Genomic DNA, 14,045 nt, shown 5'->3' on the forward strand with positions numbered 1-14,045 from the left:
GAAAGTAGTTTTCTTCCGTTCAAATTCCAAATGTTTGATGCATCAGGAGGGCAAAAAAAACAAAACCAAAACCAAAAAAAAAAACCCCAAACAAACATCGCGTCTCTTTTTCTTATTAAGCTTTTCTAATATTTCATTCAACATTTTTAGAGTTTGAAAAACATTTACCAAAAGGAAACGACCCCCTCATATTCAAAACTACCTTCCCGATTTCTGTAAAAGATAGACAGGAACATGGGCAGGATGTTTATACAGCAAGATGTAAACATTTTCGCTGGCCTTCTTTAAATAAAAAATCAAGCAAAAGCCCCGTTTAGATCAGCTAATACTCATCTGATGCGATATGCCCGTCTGTTCGCTGCGTCCTGTGTAGATGTTGGAGGTTTTTTTTGCACATGAATATTGTTTGTGTAATGCCGTCATAATATTTACGCAGGCACGCAGAAGGAGTAAGGTGGAAGTTCTGCCGACCAGTGCGCACCAAACTCGGACGGGGACTTGAGATCGACTCCTGTGGGCATTTTTTTTTATCATCGAATGATGCAGGAATTGAGGTAAAGTGGATTTTAACCTCAATAATACTTAAGTAAGTCGCGTTAGTTTAGCTCCGCAGTGGGAAACCTTATTAACTGTATTTCTGTAGTTTTATGACATAGGAGGATAAAAAGGTACAACTACATTATGCATTCAGCTCTGAATGTTTTTCATTTTGCTGAGTTGTAATCCACTCAGAAGATGATGCGCACCAATTTGTTTGTGTTTTAAAAAGTTGAAAGCTTCATTTTATTTCGTCCTTCTATGGATTATTCAGCTGTAAATGCGAGCTACTGAAATACGATCAGTTCATAACTTAAAACTGTTGACAGTGGGTTGCTTATTGTTCCCTGGAGATCTCGATTGCTGCAGCCTGCAACCTTTTGCCTCTCCGTGGGTTCTCTCAGTTGTGCTTGTTGTGCTTCTGGTCTATGTCGGTGTTAATCTTTGTAGCTGCTGCTTATGGCTTTGACATGATGGAAAAATTACACCAGAGTGCATGATTATTTTCACAATATGTGTCCTGTGCTTAAAACTATAAGTTTGGAGACTTTACTGTTACTAAATGCAAAGGTCACAAGAAGCTACTAAACATTTTACTGTAAAAAATAAAGCGTCCAGATGTTTGTTGGGTTAATTAGAGGAAAAAATTAAATTAATTTTCGATATATATGTTAAATGTGGAATGTCGTGTTGATATTCTCCAGAACTGTCCAGTTTCAAAACACAAACAGCTGCCCTTTTTCTGGCCCACGCGGTTTGCCGCAAGGAAATTTAAAAAAAAAAAAAAAAAAGCAATTCATTGTCAAATTTCCATTGTCAGCTTTAAATGTGACGGACGTGACGTTGTTAGTTTTTGCTGTTGAAAGGAAGATTTAAACCCACGGATAAATGAACGTGAGTATTGTTTTAACCGGTGCCTGCTCGGCCACTCGCCTGGAGTGAGGGCCACACATTTATCAGCGGAGCGGACCACCCAGCGCGCACCAGAGGCAGACGCACTCCCGTTCTCTCTCTGCCCACTGCGTTTAATTACCACTGATGACTTCATTCCGTTAGGATGTTTTTTTTTCTTCTCCTCATGTGCTCATTCGGCCCCGTGTCATGATTGTGCTTTTACAAATAAAAAGCTCAATTATTTTTTATTACAGGAGGTATTAATGAACCTTGTAGTTCACTGAACAATCGATAGGAAATAACTACCCTGGTATTATCACACATGTACTTGCGTCATCAAAGTCTGTACGTTTCCAGTCGATCCAGAATCAAAGAGTTTTCTCAATCGATCAGATGAATCGGTGTCTGTAACAACATCCCTGGTAGTTTTCTGTGCGTTCGTCATAGCTGTGGCTTCAGTCCCGAGGTCAGAGCTTCCCTTCTCTCCATCGCAGACAAAAGTCATGCACTTTTCCATGACGTCCCATCGTGAAATATTTGACAGCGCTGCATCCTCAGGAATGCTCGGCCACTTAGGTGGAGGTACACCGCAGAGTGCTCAGTCCTGACAGGCTTTCCGGACTGTCTTACAGTTATTTAGTGCACCGAATCCAGTTCTGGACCCCCTGAAAAACGCGTTGTTGCCACGTTCTGCCCAAATTCTTTCTTATTGGTTACAGTCTTCCTTCAGTCAACCTTGTAAATGGTACACTACATAATCGGGTTAAAATATGTATATTTGGGTCATTTTTCCCTGTATAATCTGAAGACTGTATCATATACTTTTAAATATTTATTTTTGTGCTACATGAGACGATGTTTTCAGAATTATTTTCATCGTTGCGCATTTAAAATCTTGATTTCTCCCAGATACTACTGCGCGTTCAGAGTATGAAACGATGCAATTAACTTCAAAATCCTTTTTTTTTTTTTCTAACAGTTTAGATAAATACACCTGGTGGATTTCAGATTCAGCACTTTGGTCCCAAACAGATTAAGAAGATGACGAGGCCCAAATCACGATGACTAAGAGAATTAAAGACAAAGACTTAAACCGCGTAAACGATCGTCTTTGAGAAATTAGATGGTTTTTGTGCTCAGTGGTGAAAGAGACCCACGGAGGGTCACGAAGAGGCCACAGGGAGCTTGATCGATCAACTGACCGGGAATTCATCTGCAATGAACTTGAAAATGAACTTGAAAAATGTTTTACACGTCCAACTGTGTAAAACAGAGAACTTTCACAAATGATGGCCTGCTGCCATTTAAAAAGGTTATGTGTTGAAATTGTATTACATAGTATATTATATCAAATCAATTAATCGATAAACTTATTTTACACCTCCAAAGGTTAAATATTGAAATTCACTAACAATAGCCGAGTTTAGAAATTGCAGGCTGCCTATTAAATATTCGTCACATGGTCAATAAATGGTTCGTTTCATAGCGAGATTTATTTATAGGCCTTAATTAGTTAATTTTTTTGTATTCATTTTAGCCTGAAATAAAATTCATTATATCTACATAATTTAACTTTTGAGCCAAAGTGGCAAACTATCCGGTTTACGCTGAAACACACATGAATGAGTTCACGGTAACAAACCTGGAAAAAATAAACACACATCATTTTACTTTTATTTTTACACACACACACACACACGCACGCACGCACGCACGCACGCACACACACACACACACACACACACACACACACACTATTTGTCTTACATGAAATGATTTTTTGAGTAACTGTAAACACAATATATTTTTCCTCTGCAGCCTTTGGAAACATTATCCTAATAGATTTTTTGGCTCTCTGTCTCTACAGTGTCGCCTGAACTTCACTCAACATTGCCGCTTTAATTGAAAACAGTGTCATGTCGAGGTGGGTACCCCCTCATCACTTTCCTCGCGCTGTAGGTGGCCGTGTATATTTTCGTTTTGGTGGTGTTTATGTGAACGAGAAAGGACGGGATTGCGAGCAGACCGCTGATTGCGCGCGTTGGGTCTGCGTGGATTTTGAAGGGCATTCGATGGGCACCACCTCCGTCCTAATCAGCGGCGGCAGAAGTGCGCTCACTACCTTTTTGATTTTCCTGCTGAGATATCTCCTATACGCGTTCTGCTGTGTGTGGACACACAAACGAAATTAATTTGTTTGATCTCCTATAAAATATGTTGTCTTCTTAAATGCATTGGATGGAAATGGGATTTTTGGTCTCATTCAAACATATTTTGAGAGCATCCTTCAGCATGAAACTGAGCGCAGCCCAACAATATGGGTACTAATATGGGACCCTCCTGCCCGAATAGTCAATTCATATTTTCAACACAGCCTGATGAGAGTTACTTTAACTGTTTATCACTGATCTAACCCGCTTTGTTCGGTCCATTTATGATCTGTCGCGTTTAATTCGTTTAAAATATAATTCAAGTACAGAACCGTTCTGTCTCTCCTCATAGGTAATGGACCTATGATATCGGCATCTTCAGTAATTAATTTTCGAGTTTAAAGTAAACAGCCAGTGCTGTTGTGTCATTGGCTGCACATGCACGTGGATGGAAAGCACGTGACCCACGTCACAAGCGTAAGGACGAACACCTGTTGGCCTCTGTCGATCACCTGCAGCAAAGGTTGATCTATCATTCGCAGTCTTCAGCTTTAATTGATCAGTAAAAGTCGTCGATAATTTAAGCATGATGCAGACTTATTGAAACTTTATATGTCTACTCTGAACTCACTCCCTGTTGAATTAAATAAAATACACGCTGCTGTATATATTGTGTATTTTTAAATCTCAATCCTCATTTGGAATTTTCACACCAGAAATACTGCAAATATCTGAACAGTGATCTCCGTTTTACGTCATCTGGTATTTTCACGCAAGGCAAAGTCTTTCTTTCTTTGATTAAAGTGTTTTTGCAAAAATCAAATCTTTCTGTCTTTCTTTCTTTTTGTCAAAAACAGTCATTGCTTTCAAATCGGCAGCTGATTATGCCAAATTACATGAGTCATTTTAACAAATACTATATTACGTTATTGTGAGAACTTCAGCCTCGTCAGTAAAGCCTCCCCCGTGTGTTCTAGTTTTTCTAATTACAGGTACTGTAATTCACTCACACCGTTTAATTTCACTGTTCAACGTTTGCCACGTTTTACATATATATATATATATATATATATATATATATATATATATATATATATATATATATATATTTTGCCTCTTGGATATATGAGTGTACAAAAACAGACGTGTCTTTTTGACAGTTGAAAATAATAAAAGACTACAGGCATGTGTTAAAATCGTTCTGGTTAATTTCATGATCACATAATTTGACATGGAGGACGGCACTGCGAAGGAATTGGCAGATTCAGAGGTTTTACACATTCAAAAATGTCAAATTATACGTGCAGAGAAAATTTTCCGTCATTCTAAATATCTGCTCACGACTTGTTAGTCTTTCATCAGGTCCATAAATAAAAGCACAGTGCATTTTTTTTTCTTGTTGCTGTTGATGAACTTTCAAATAGAAGCATGTTTCATTAACATCAAACTAAACTTCAGGGTTAAAGTATGCCTAAATACTATAACATAATAAAATAAAATATATTTCTTTTGATACAATGGGATCCAAATAGTTGACTAGTTGAATTTGTTATATTTAATTTATACAGCAAAATTAAAAGATTTGGAGCCAGATTGTGAATTATTTATAATCTCAATATTTATTACATATTTGTGTTTGTTTTATTAAAACTCATTAATAGAATATTTGTAAAAATACATGTGAGATTTTTTCACCTTCAGACTGTCTACTTAATATAACTGTTCTTTATGAGGTATTTCCATTTCATTTTTTTTGTGAAAAAAAAAATTCTGGTCCAATAAAGGACAGGAAAATTAGACTTTACTTACATGTTTATACCTTCTCACTGTTGCGTTCATGTGTGACCTGTAATTTTGCATTAAGTTAAATTAAGGTTGTTCATCAGTAAAAAATTAAATGTATAAATTTGGAAGCACAGCAAAAGTTTCATGCAAATTAAATGGCAATATTTAAACCACTGTACTCACGAGTTTCTGAATAATTTTGTTACTGATATTTTGATATTTCTTTGCTACAATAAACTTTTCATGTTCCATTTGATTTTAAGTTTCCATGCTAAACTATGAATCAAGTTAATTATGTCAAAAAAAATCATATGAACATAAGTTTTTTTCAATTTAAAATAATATTAGCTAAATCTGTCGTGAATGATGTAAATTTAAACTAAAATGAAAAAATAAAGAACATTTCTTTCACAGAAAAACTGAATGTGAAAACAGATTAAAATGTTCCCTTACAGGCTTCACCTCTCTCCTCTACTCTGTGGCCTCTCAAGGAAGATGCAGTCCCACACAGTAAGCGAGAGCCTGCTTAGTGCCCCACCCTGCAGCCCTTGCATGCCTCCCAGGGCTGGTCCATCATGGTCTGTCTGATGCAGGGAGAGACATCAATAATAAGAGCTGAAGCAGAAACCACAGTGGAGAACACAAAAGAGAGAGGGCAGGCATACACAGGCCACAACCGGCTCTGCTGCAGGTTAGCTCCTTTGATACTTGCCCCGATGGCAGTTTGATGGGCGCACATGGGGTGACATGGGTTTATGTATGTGTTTACTTGTGCGTTTACATAATATCTATGGTGTTTATGCACAGCCCACCAGCTCTTTTTTTCTTTCTTCTGAAGGGGGATTTTCCTGTGGCAAGCTGCTTTGGAAAAAGCAATTAAGAATTCCCAAACAGTACACCACAATGGGAGATATCGTTTGTGCAATGTGTGTTCCATGTCTCTCACAGTTTTTGTCTGGAATGGGGTTTGACTATTTTTAATCTGTGCACAACTGAACCCACCTACAGACAAACCACAAATTGAATGAAGGGGAGGGGGTGAGTGGGCATGGTAATTGCCTATTGTGGAGCTCAAACTCCTCTGTTCTGCCGTAAACATCTTTGGTAGTTCACAACTTGATACCCAGTGCTCCAGCCAGTTTGAAATTATAGCATATCCTCATTGTCTGTGGGAACCTATAGCCAAGCCGTGGTTGGAATCAGTCAGGAATGCTTTGGGATGGTAACTGGATTCGGTTGTAATGCCCAGCTCTCCGCAGTGGAATACTAGGGTGGGAAAAAGGCCGAGAGCATTTCCTGAGTGGAGGGGGGTCCCACTGAAGCATCACACGCATGGGCATTATGTGACAGTGATCCTGCCAGGTTTTAGCCTGTGATCCTGAGTGAAAAGAGGAGCCCAACTGTGGGGGAGGTATGTTCACTGCAGTGGGCAGTGCCAGGGAGAGAGATGAGGGAATAAAAATGAAATGATAAAGATGAGGTTACAATCTACCTGTGAAGGAAGGGCTAAGGGGGGGCTGATGAAGAGGAGGAAGACAAATGCTGTATTTGTGCTGCGAAGCTGCAGCCTGTGTCTGTTTCTTCAGAGGCCTTCTAACAGACGGCACGCAACGGAAGTTGTTGAAGATCATCTGATTAGCTGTGCAATTTTCTGAGTTCTCCTTATATTTCTACTCTGCACATGTTTTAGTAACAAAATAAATGCTTTCAGTAAGTATCTGCAAAATAAAACTGGAAAACAGGATTTTTATTTTGAGAAAAAATTTGGACAAAAAAAAATTCAAAATCTGAATTGAGTCAAAATGAAATCTCTGTAAACTATCATGGGTCGGAAATCCTTAAAATAAAATAAAATTTCACGATACATGGGCTTCATTAAAAGCTTTGGGTTTCATATAAGCAAAAATGACAATTTCTGTGAGTTGGTCAGAAGTGTGTAGAAATGCTAACGATGCATACAAAATATTCAGAAAACTTGTATGAATGTTTAAATTAATTAATATTGTGGTCAGGATATCAAGCTTCAAAATCAAATGGTAGAAAGAATTCATTTGTAATATCAGGTGAGCTTTGCTGCAGCACAATTAATCTAATTAAAATGGTGAAATATATTGATGATGTCCTAAGCCCTCCATACTATTATCAGCCCCACATTTGTTAGATTATGTGTAGATCAGCATCATGAAAATTGATAATTTTCAGCTCCTAAGAGGATTGATTGGATGCACTCATTCTTTGATGGCGGTAGAGTAGAGAGGTGCCACTGCTTGTAAAGAATCTTTGGTGTCTATATGGTTTATCACTTTAGGTGATAGTCGCATTGTGTGTGGAAAACGCACTTATAACTAATTGTACTAGCCAGTGCATATGAGAAACATGTTATCTTTGTCCAGACTGGTGCTGGCGATGCTGCACATTGCCCCTGCTGGCTTCTGTAAATCTTGGGAGGAATCTCTGCCTGTAGTTGTCAGAAGGCTTTTTATTTCCACCTGCTACCGGCCTCTTTCCGTTGGTCTGCTCTATAACAATGGTACTGGGAAAGCTGTGGAGTGCAATGTGATTGATGTTGGACTGTATTTGGCCCTTCTTCAGATTGGGGCCTGAAAGGAAGTGGCTATCCCTCCCTTCCACCCTGACTATACCCTGCAATAATGCATGGCTCAAGAAGACAAAGTGCTGATCAGATTTGTCTGAGACATCTCATTTTCAAAATCTGTCCAAAAGAGATTTCGGTTGGCATATATAAAAAGAAAAATCAAATTGGCACCATAAGAAACTCAATGACATGTTATTTCTTTGATGCAACATGCGTCCATTCTCCAGTGCCGTGCTGCACCGCATTCGTATTTATATTCAAAATGTTAATTTGCAGTAATGCCACGCAATTAAAGCTGACTGCATCGTCTCCATCCGGTCTCAGGTCATCCCAGTTTTCTTTTTTTTCTCTCTGGGGTGACGAGAGGTACAGGATCATCACAACTACATTCTTTCCATTTTGTAGAGGATTGCTGTGGCAGAGAGAGTAATCCGTCACACCGGTTGTCTGTCCATCTCTCCCTCCATATTTCTAACTTTTCCTTCTCCTTCCTCCAGGCTGAAGCGGGCAGGCGTGTGGCTTTGGCCACAGGAAGCCGTGAATTCTTGGGAGAATGGAAGATGTATTATGGGGAGACATGCTGCCCCCCCCCTCCACCCCCCACCCCACCCACTCTCCAGCCCAAAATGACACCTGACCCCTACATGTGTTTATATCAGGCCATGGAAGTGAGAAATAGTGATGAGTCACTCTGGCTGTGTGTTTACACTGTGGAGTCACGCAAGGAAGGAAATCAGCCACGGTCTGCTAAAAGTGGCGAGGTGAGAGAGAATAGCTGCAGTCCAGCAGAGCTGCAGAGACTTACCTCAGAGCCAGAATTGATTTCACATCATCTCTGCAAAGACCTTCGACCAACAAAAAACAGACATTAGCAGCACAGCGGACTGTTGTCAAGTCAGGCTGCAGCATGGGCTGAACTAAGAGGTAAAAATCAGACACCTTTCCTTAAGGCAGCTGAAAATAACGTCACATCAAGGAAAACCTGTGTTTTCATATATATGACCTCAATTAAGACAATAAAACTGTTCTCAGGATCACAGACACACGTTTCACTGTGTAATTCATCACTAAGGATCATTTTAATTTATAAATGGAGTTGCAGACAAGATTTTCATGCAGCAGCAACTATATGCACTTAAAAAAGAGCAATATCAGGGTTACAATAGTTTGATAATTTAATTTCAAAGACAACTAAGATGTTTTGTTGTTGTTTCCTTCAAATATAAATATTTTGAAAGACTTTATCGATTATCAGGTGAGTTACTAAATCGAACGCTGGTATAGTAACAATAATAAAACAAATTCTGTAATAATAATAATGGAGGACGGAGGGATGGACTGATGGATGGATGGATGGATGGATGGATGGACGGATGACAGACAAACAGACAAACAGACAGACAGACAGACAGACAGACAAACAGACAGACAGACAGACAGACAGACAGACAGACAGACAGACAGACAGTTAGATAGATAGATAGATAGATAGATAGATAGATAGATAGATAGATAGATAGATAGATAGATAGATAGATAGATAGATAGATAGATAGATAGATAGATAGATAGATAGATCATTTAAAAATCCTTCCTTGATTCATTATAATGCAGAGATTGCACATACATCTCAATATGGACCATTTACTGTGAAACTCCTTAAGATGACTTCCATACAACTCCTTGAAGCCCTGAGACTAAACATCTCTAGTCTTGCACTAGAGAACTGTACTGGGACCGTGGTCGCTGGACTAACAAAAGACTTAAGAGTGACTGACGGTGGTTAGTGTTCATTCCTGTATAAGTGCTGAGTCCTGCTTTAAACAATTGATCACACACATTTTGATTGAAAGAAGGCAGCGCAGTGTTGATATGTCTGGGACAATACTAAGTGGTTCTGTTCCTGCTTAAGAACTACATGAATTTTTATTTCTCTCTGTTCTAGTCCTTGGTAATTTATGGAGTACAGGTAGTCCTCAACATACGAACACAATTGGTTCCACGAGGTTATTTGTAAGATAAGTTGTTCGTAAGTCGTTATTAAATTTCAACCATAGTCACCATTTGCAGTCATATAAAAGCAATTGCTACTTTAAATATGAAAGTATTATTGCTTAAGAAACTGGCCAGAAACAATAACAGGACATAAACAAAACACATAAATGAAATAAAATCCTGTAGTACTGTAATGTAACTTTTATATCTCAACCTCTGCTGAATGAATTTTATCCTCGGGTTACAGAGGCTAAGCCAAGCTTTAATCCACTGAGGTATTCCACCATACTTATGTGAATGATGCGCTGATGCATCTTTGTAATCAAAAGTCCAACAGGCCACTTTATGTTTGATTACTCTGTTTTATTTCCATTAGTAAGTTTCTCAGTTAACTCAACCTATAGTTAACATCTAATAGCATAACATTGATAGTTCAGTATTCAGTGGGCAGAAACCTAACCTGTCCAACATTGGTTATTACATCTTTTGGCTCATGCAGGGGAAGAAAACCATCAATAGTTTAAAAAATATGAAATAGCAGGCATGTTGTGACAGAATTTTCTTGCAGACAGCCTGTAGTCTTCATTGCTGGCACTAACGTTCAATCTGATCCAAATTGTCAGCAGTCTAGATGTTCATGACTGTCCCCATGCACCTAAATACATGGTGCATTTGTTCCCTGCTCAGAAGTTCATAGAGATGTGGATGGAAAAAGGACGAAATGCTGCAGATGACGCGCCAACAGGATAGATGAAAAGGCCAAATGAAGCCCAACATCAGAGCAACTGTTCACTTAATCTTATATTCTCTGAGTTATTTTTAAATGAAATATGAAATCTTAATCTATGGGGTGATAATGTCACGCTGCTTGGTGTGGCTTGTGGCAGAAAGGGGAACTACAGTAGTCGGCCATGGCAGCGTGTGGCTGTTTGTATCATGAAGACTACCTGTACACCAAGGCTTGATGCTGAGACCAGTTCTATTTTCAATCAAAATGTTTGCCATATAATACAGAGACAGAGCATTTCAATGCACTGCTGCTCCAATCACCACAGTTTCAGACTGCAGATTTTTTAAAAATGCATGGCAGTGAAATTGGTCAAATTAGATAAATTCAGATTGTTATCCTGAGTATTGGAATAGAATGTAATTTAAGTATCACCAGGCGGAAGTTCATTTGTTACCAAGTCCAGCAGTCATCGATAAGACAGTGAGTAGTATGTAAGGGCAGACTACAGCAGAAAACCTTCAATAATAAATAGATATGGACCAGGCCGTGAGACACAAAGTGCTTTTAACAGTCGATAAGAGTGTGGAAAGGTAATACAGATAGAAGGTGGTTTAATTACCGTAAATAATAGATAGTTTTCACTATATCGTGGAATTCGTTATTCACGTGTGGTTCCTGGAACGTATTAACCGCGAGTAACGAGGGCGCACTGTATTTTATTGACAATATTACCCAAGTGTTTTTGTGCGTTTTGAGATTTTTTAAAATCTTACGCCAGTCCAGTCCTCTGCCTGAACACAACAGCATGAAACGCTACCAGAATTCCCTAACAAATTTAAAATCGACCCTCTGATATCAAATTAGCTCAGTCTCCTCAGAAAAAAATGGGCCTTCTCAGAAGCAGCCCTGCTTCTCACCTTCCAATCTCAGCCAGTTTGTATGGACACCCAGGTATTTATAAGAGGAGACCTACTGACTGGCTTTTGGTCACTATGGGGCTACATCAGCTTTACTTCAATTATCAGTTTCTTTATACTAACAATGACATGAGCTTCCTTGCATGTGCTTAAGAATCTGCTTTCTTGTATTAAGTCTTCAATTGGTTCACAATCAAAGTCAGCCAAACCTCATGCCTTTAGATGAACATGGCCGACTATCATAATAATAGTTTTTGGAAGGTAAAAATCAGACTCTGAAGGGTACAAACCCTCCACCAATAATCAAACAATGATCTTATCCATTTTGTCTGGAACTGATTTCATTTTACTTGTTACTTTTAAAGTCCTTCTCTGAGGCCTGGCTTCAGAACACATATCTGTATCTCGACCCATATCAACCGGTGTGCAGCCTGAGATCCAATGGGGGGAGCCTGACAATGAATCCCCGCTCACGCTTTTAGAATAAAAAGAACTGAGCGTTTGCTGTTAGTGCTCCTCAGCTGTGGTACGACCTGCCGAGGATATCCTCACTTTCAGTTTATTATCGCAGCACACCTTTGAGTGAAGATTTCACAGACGCTCTGATAATGTTTGGGTTTAGGTCTATCCTTAACCTTTTAAACAGTATTTTTTTTTTTAAATTTTAATTCTGCCCTAATGGGTTGCCCTGCTCACTTTAAATCCACCTTTTGTTTTCACAGTGTTGATCATTGAGTTTTATTTAAACATCCATGATTTTAAAAGTGTAATTCCTCTTTTACTCCTGATGCTGGCCAGTTTGTCTTATTAAAACTGTATTTTAATTTTTGCAGTATTTTTTTTATTTTATTGGTGTAAGACTTGGTGTTACATTTTTCCTAATTGATTCCACCAAATCAAATTACTGTTTTGTTTTGATTGTTAATTTATTATAAACTATTATTATTATTGTTGTTGTTGTTGTTGTTGTTGTTAGTAGTAGTAGTAGTATTGTTTTTGTTGTTATTGTTGTTGCTATTATTATTACTATTATTGTGAATTTATTTTGTTCAAAATTGTACTTACAGTGCGCTTAAATCATTACTATGTGAACAACATAGTGAACATTGCTCTAGGGACTTGATGTCCGACATACAGTTCGCCCTCGTTCCTCGCGGTTAATGCGTTCCAGGAACCACATGTGATTTCCGCAATAGAAAGATGAACTACTTATTTTATTATTTATGGTAATTTAAACATTTATGACCCTCCCCATACTGATATTAAACCACCTTTTATCTGTATCACCTTTCCCCACACTCTTTTTGACTGTTTAAAGTACTTTTGTGTCTCATGGAAGTCCAGGACTCAAGGAACATAGTGCACTTCCAGATGCTGTCAGCCAATAGACTGCGCGTACGGTATCATGTGACTGCCTACAAAAAATTCGCAATGAGGTGAAGTTGTGATCGTTGATGCGCAAATGAAGTGCGAGAGCGCACTGTACTGTGAAAAGTGTGTACTGTGCTAAGACAATTTTTGCGAGCATATTGTCACTGTCATTTTCCACACTGACTGATTGTACGTTTTAGGTTGCGTAACTTGTTTTCAAGTGATGCTTGTAGTTGCTTCAGTCGTGCTGTGTAAATAAAGGTGACACTTTCTTTCCATCATTAGACTGGCGTGAGTAAGTTCATTGCATACTGTAGTAAGTATCCCGTTACACAACCGCACACACACCGCCGCAATGAGAGAGTCAGTGGCTCTTATTTTGGCTGATCTCTCCTGAATTGTAAGTCCTGTCAGGGGCTTTGATTGATAGTTGTGTTTATCACCATATTATTAAGCAATCAAGCTCACCACAGCTGGGCCTGAAGCTCCTTAATTCCATCTAAAGCACATGGCTTCATGTTAATTAAAGGTTTGGCAAAAGTGTTTATTTTTGTGATTTTTTAAAATATAGTTGTCTGTGTTTTTTATGTGAGTGTACTGATTGGTGTATTTGTATCCTCTTCACATCCATCCCAACATTCAGTGTCCTGCTGGAGCTTCTTTTATACAGATTATGGTTATTCACAAAGACAGTGAAGAAGAATCATGCTACTTAAACTGAATTTAGTGAGTGTGACAATCGTCTGCTTGTACTGTACATTACAGTAAGGTGCTCAAAATAACAAATCGGGAACACGTAGTGTAACTGTCTGTACATAATACCAGTGGGTCAACCAGTCCACGCTCCGTACATCAGCAGGGGTTTCTTCTCGCGTCTTTAATAGAGACTGCGGCAGGCTGCATTTGTGTATTCCTGAGGTAAACACAGTCATGGCAAAGTGGACTTGCTGCTGAGTGTGTTCTGACTGGAGACAGAGAGTACTGTGGCACTGTACCGGCTGAGGCACTGGCAGCTCTCGAGGTGAAGGGTTAATGTGATGAATGGCTGTTTGGTAATGGGCCATGTATTA

At 38.8% G+C, this 14,045-nt stretch overlaps 1 long non-coding RNA gene across 1 annotated transcript; it reads left to right on the forward strand.

Annotated features, from left to right (window-relative positions):
- The first annotated feature begins 54 nt into the window (after window positions 1–54).
- LOC137600470 (uncharacterized) lies at window positions 55–9,145 on the forward strand. Its single transcript, XR_011036946.1, has 4 exons — window positions 55–554; window positions 3,299–3,355; window positions 5,822–6,057; window positions 8,460–9,145. It is a non-coding gene; the product is annotated as an uncharacterized lncRNA (long non-coding RNA).
- Window positions 9,146–14,045: the final 4,900 nt, after the last annotated feature.

This window comes from Antennarius striatus, chromosome 1 (assembly GCF_040054535.1).
Source record: "Antennarius striatus isolate MH-2024 chromosome 1, ASM4005453v1, whole genome shotgun sequence".
NCBI classification, from domain to species: domain Eukaryota; kingdom Metazoa; phylum Chordata; class Actinopteri; order Lophiiformes; family Antennariidae; genus Antennarius; species Antennarius striatus.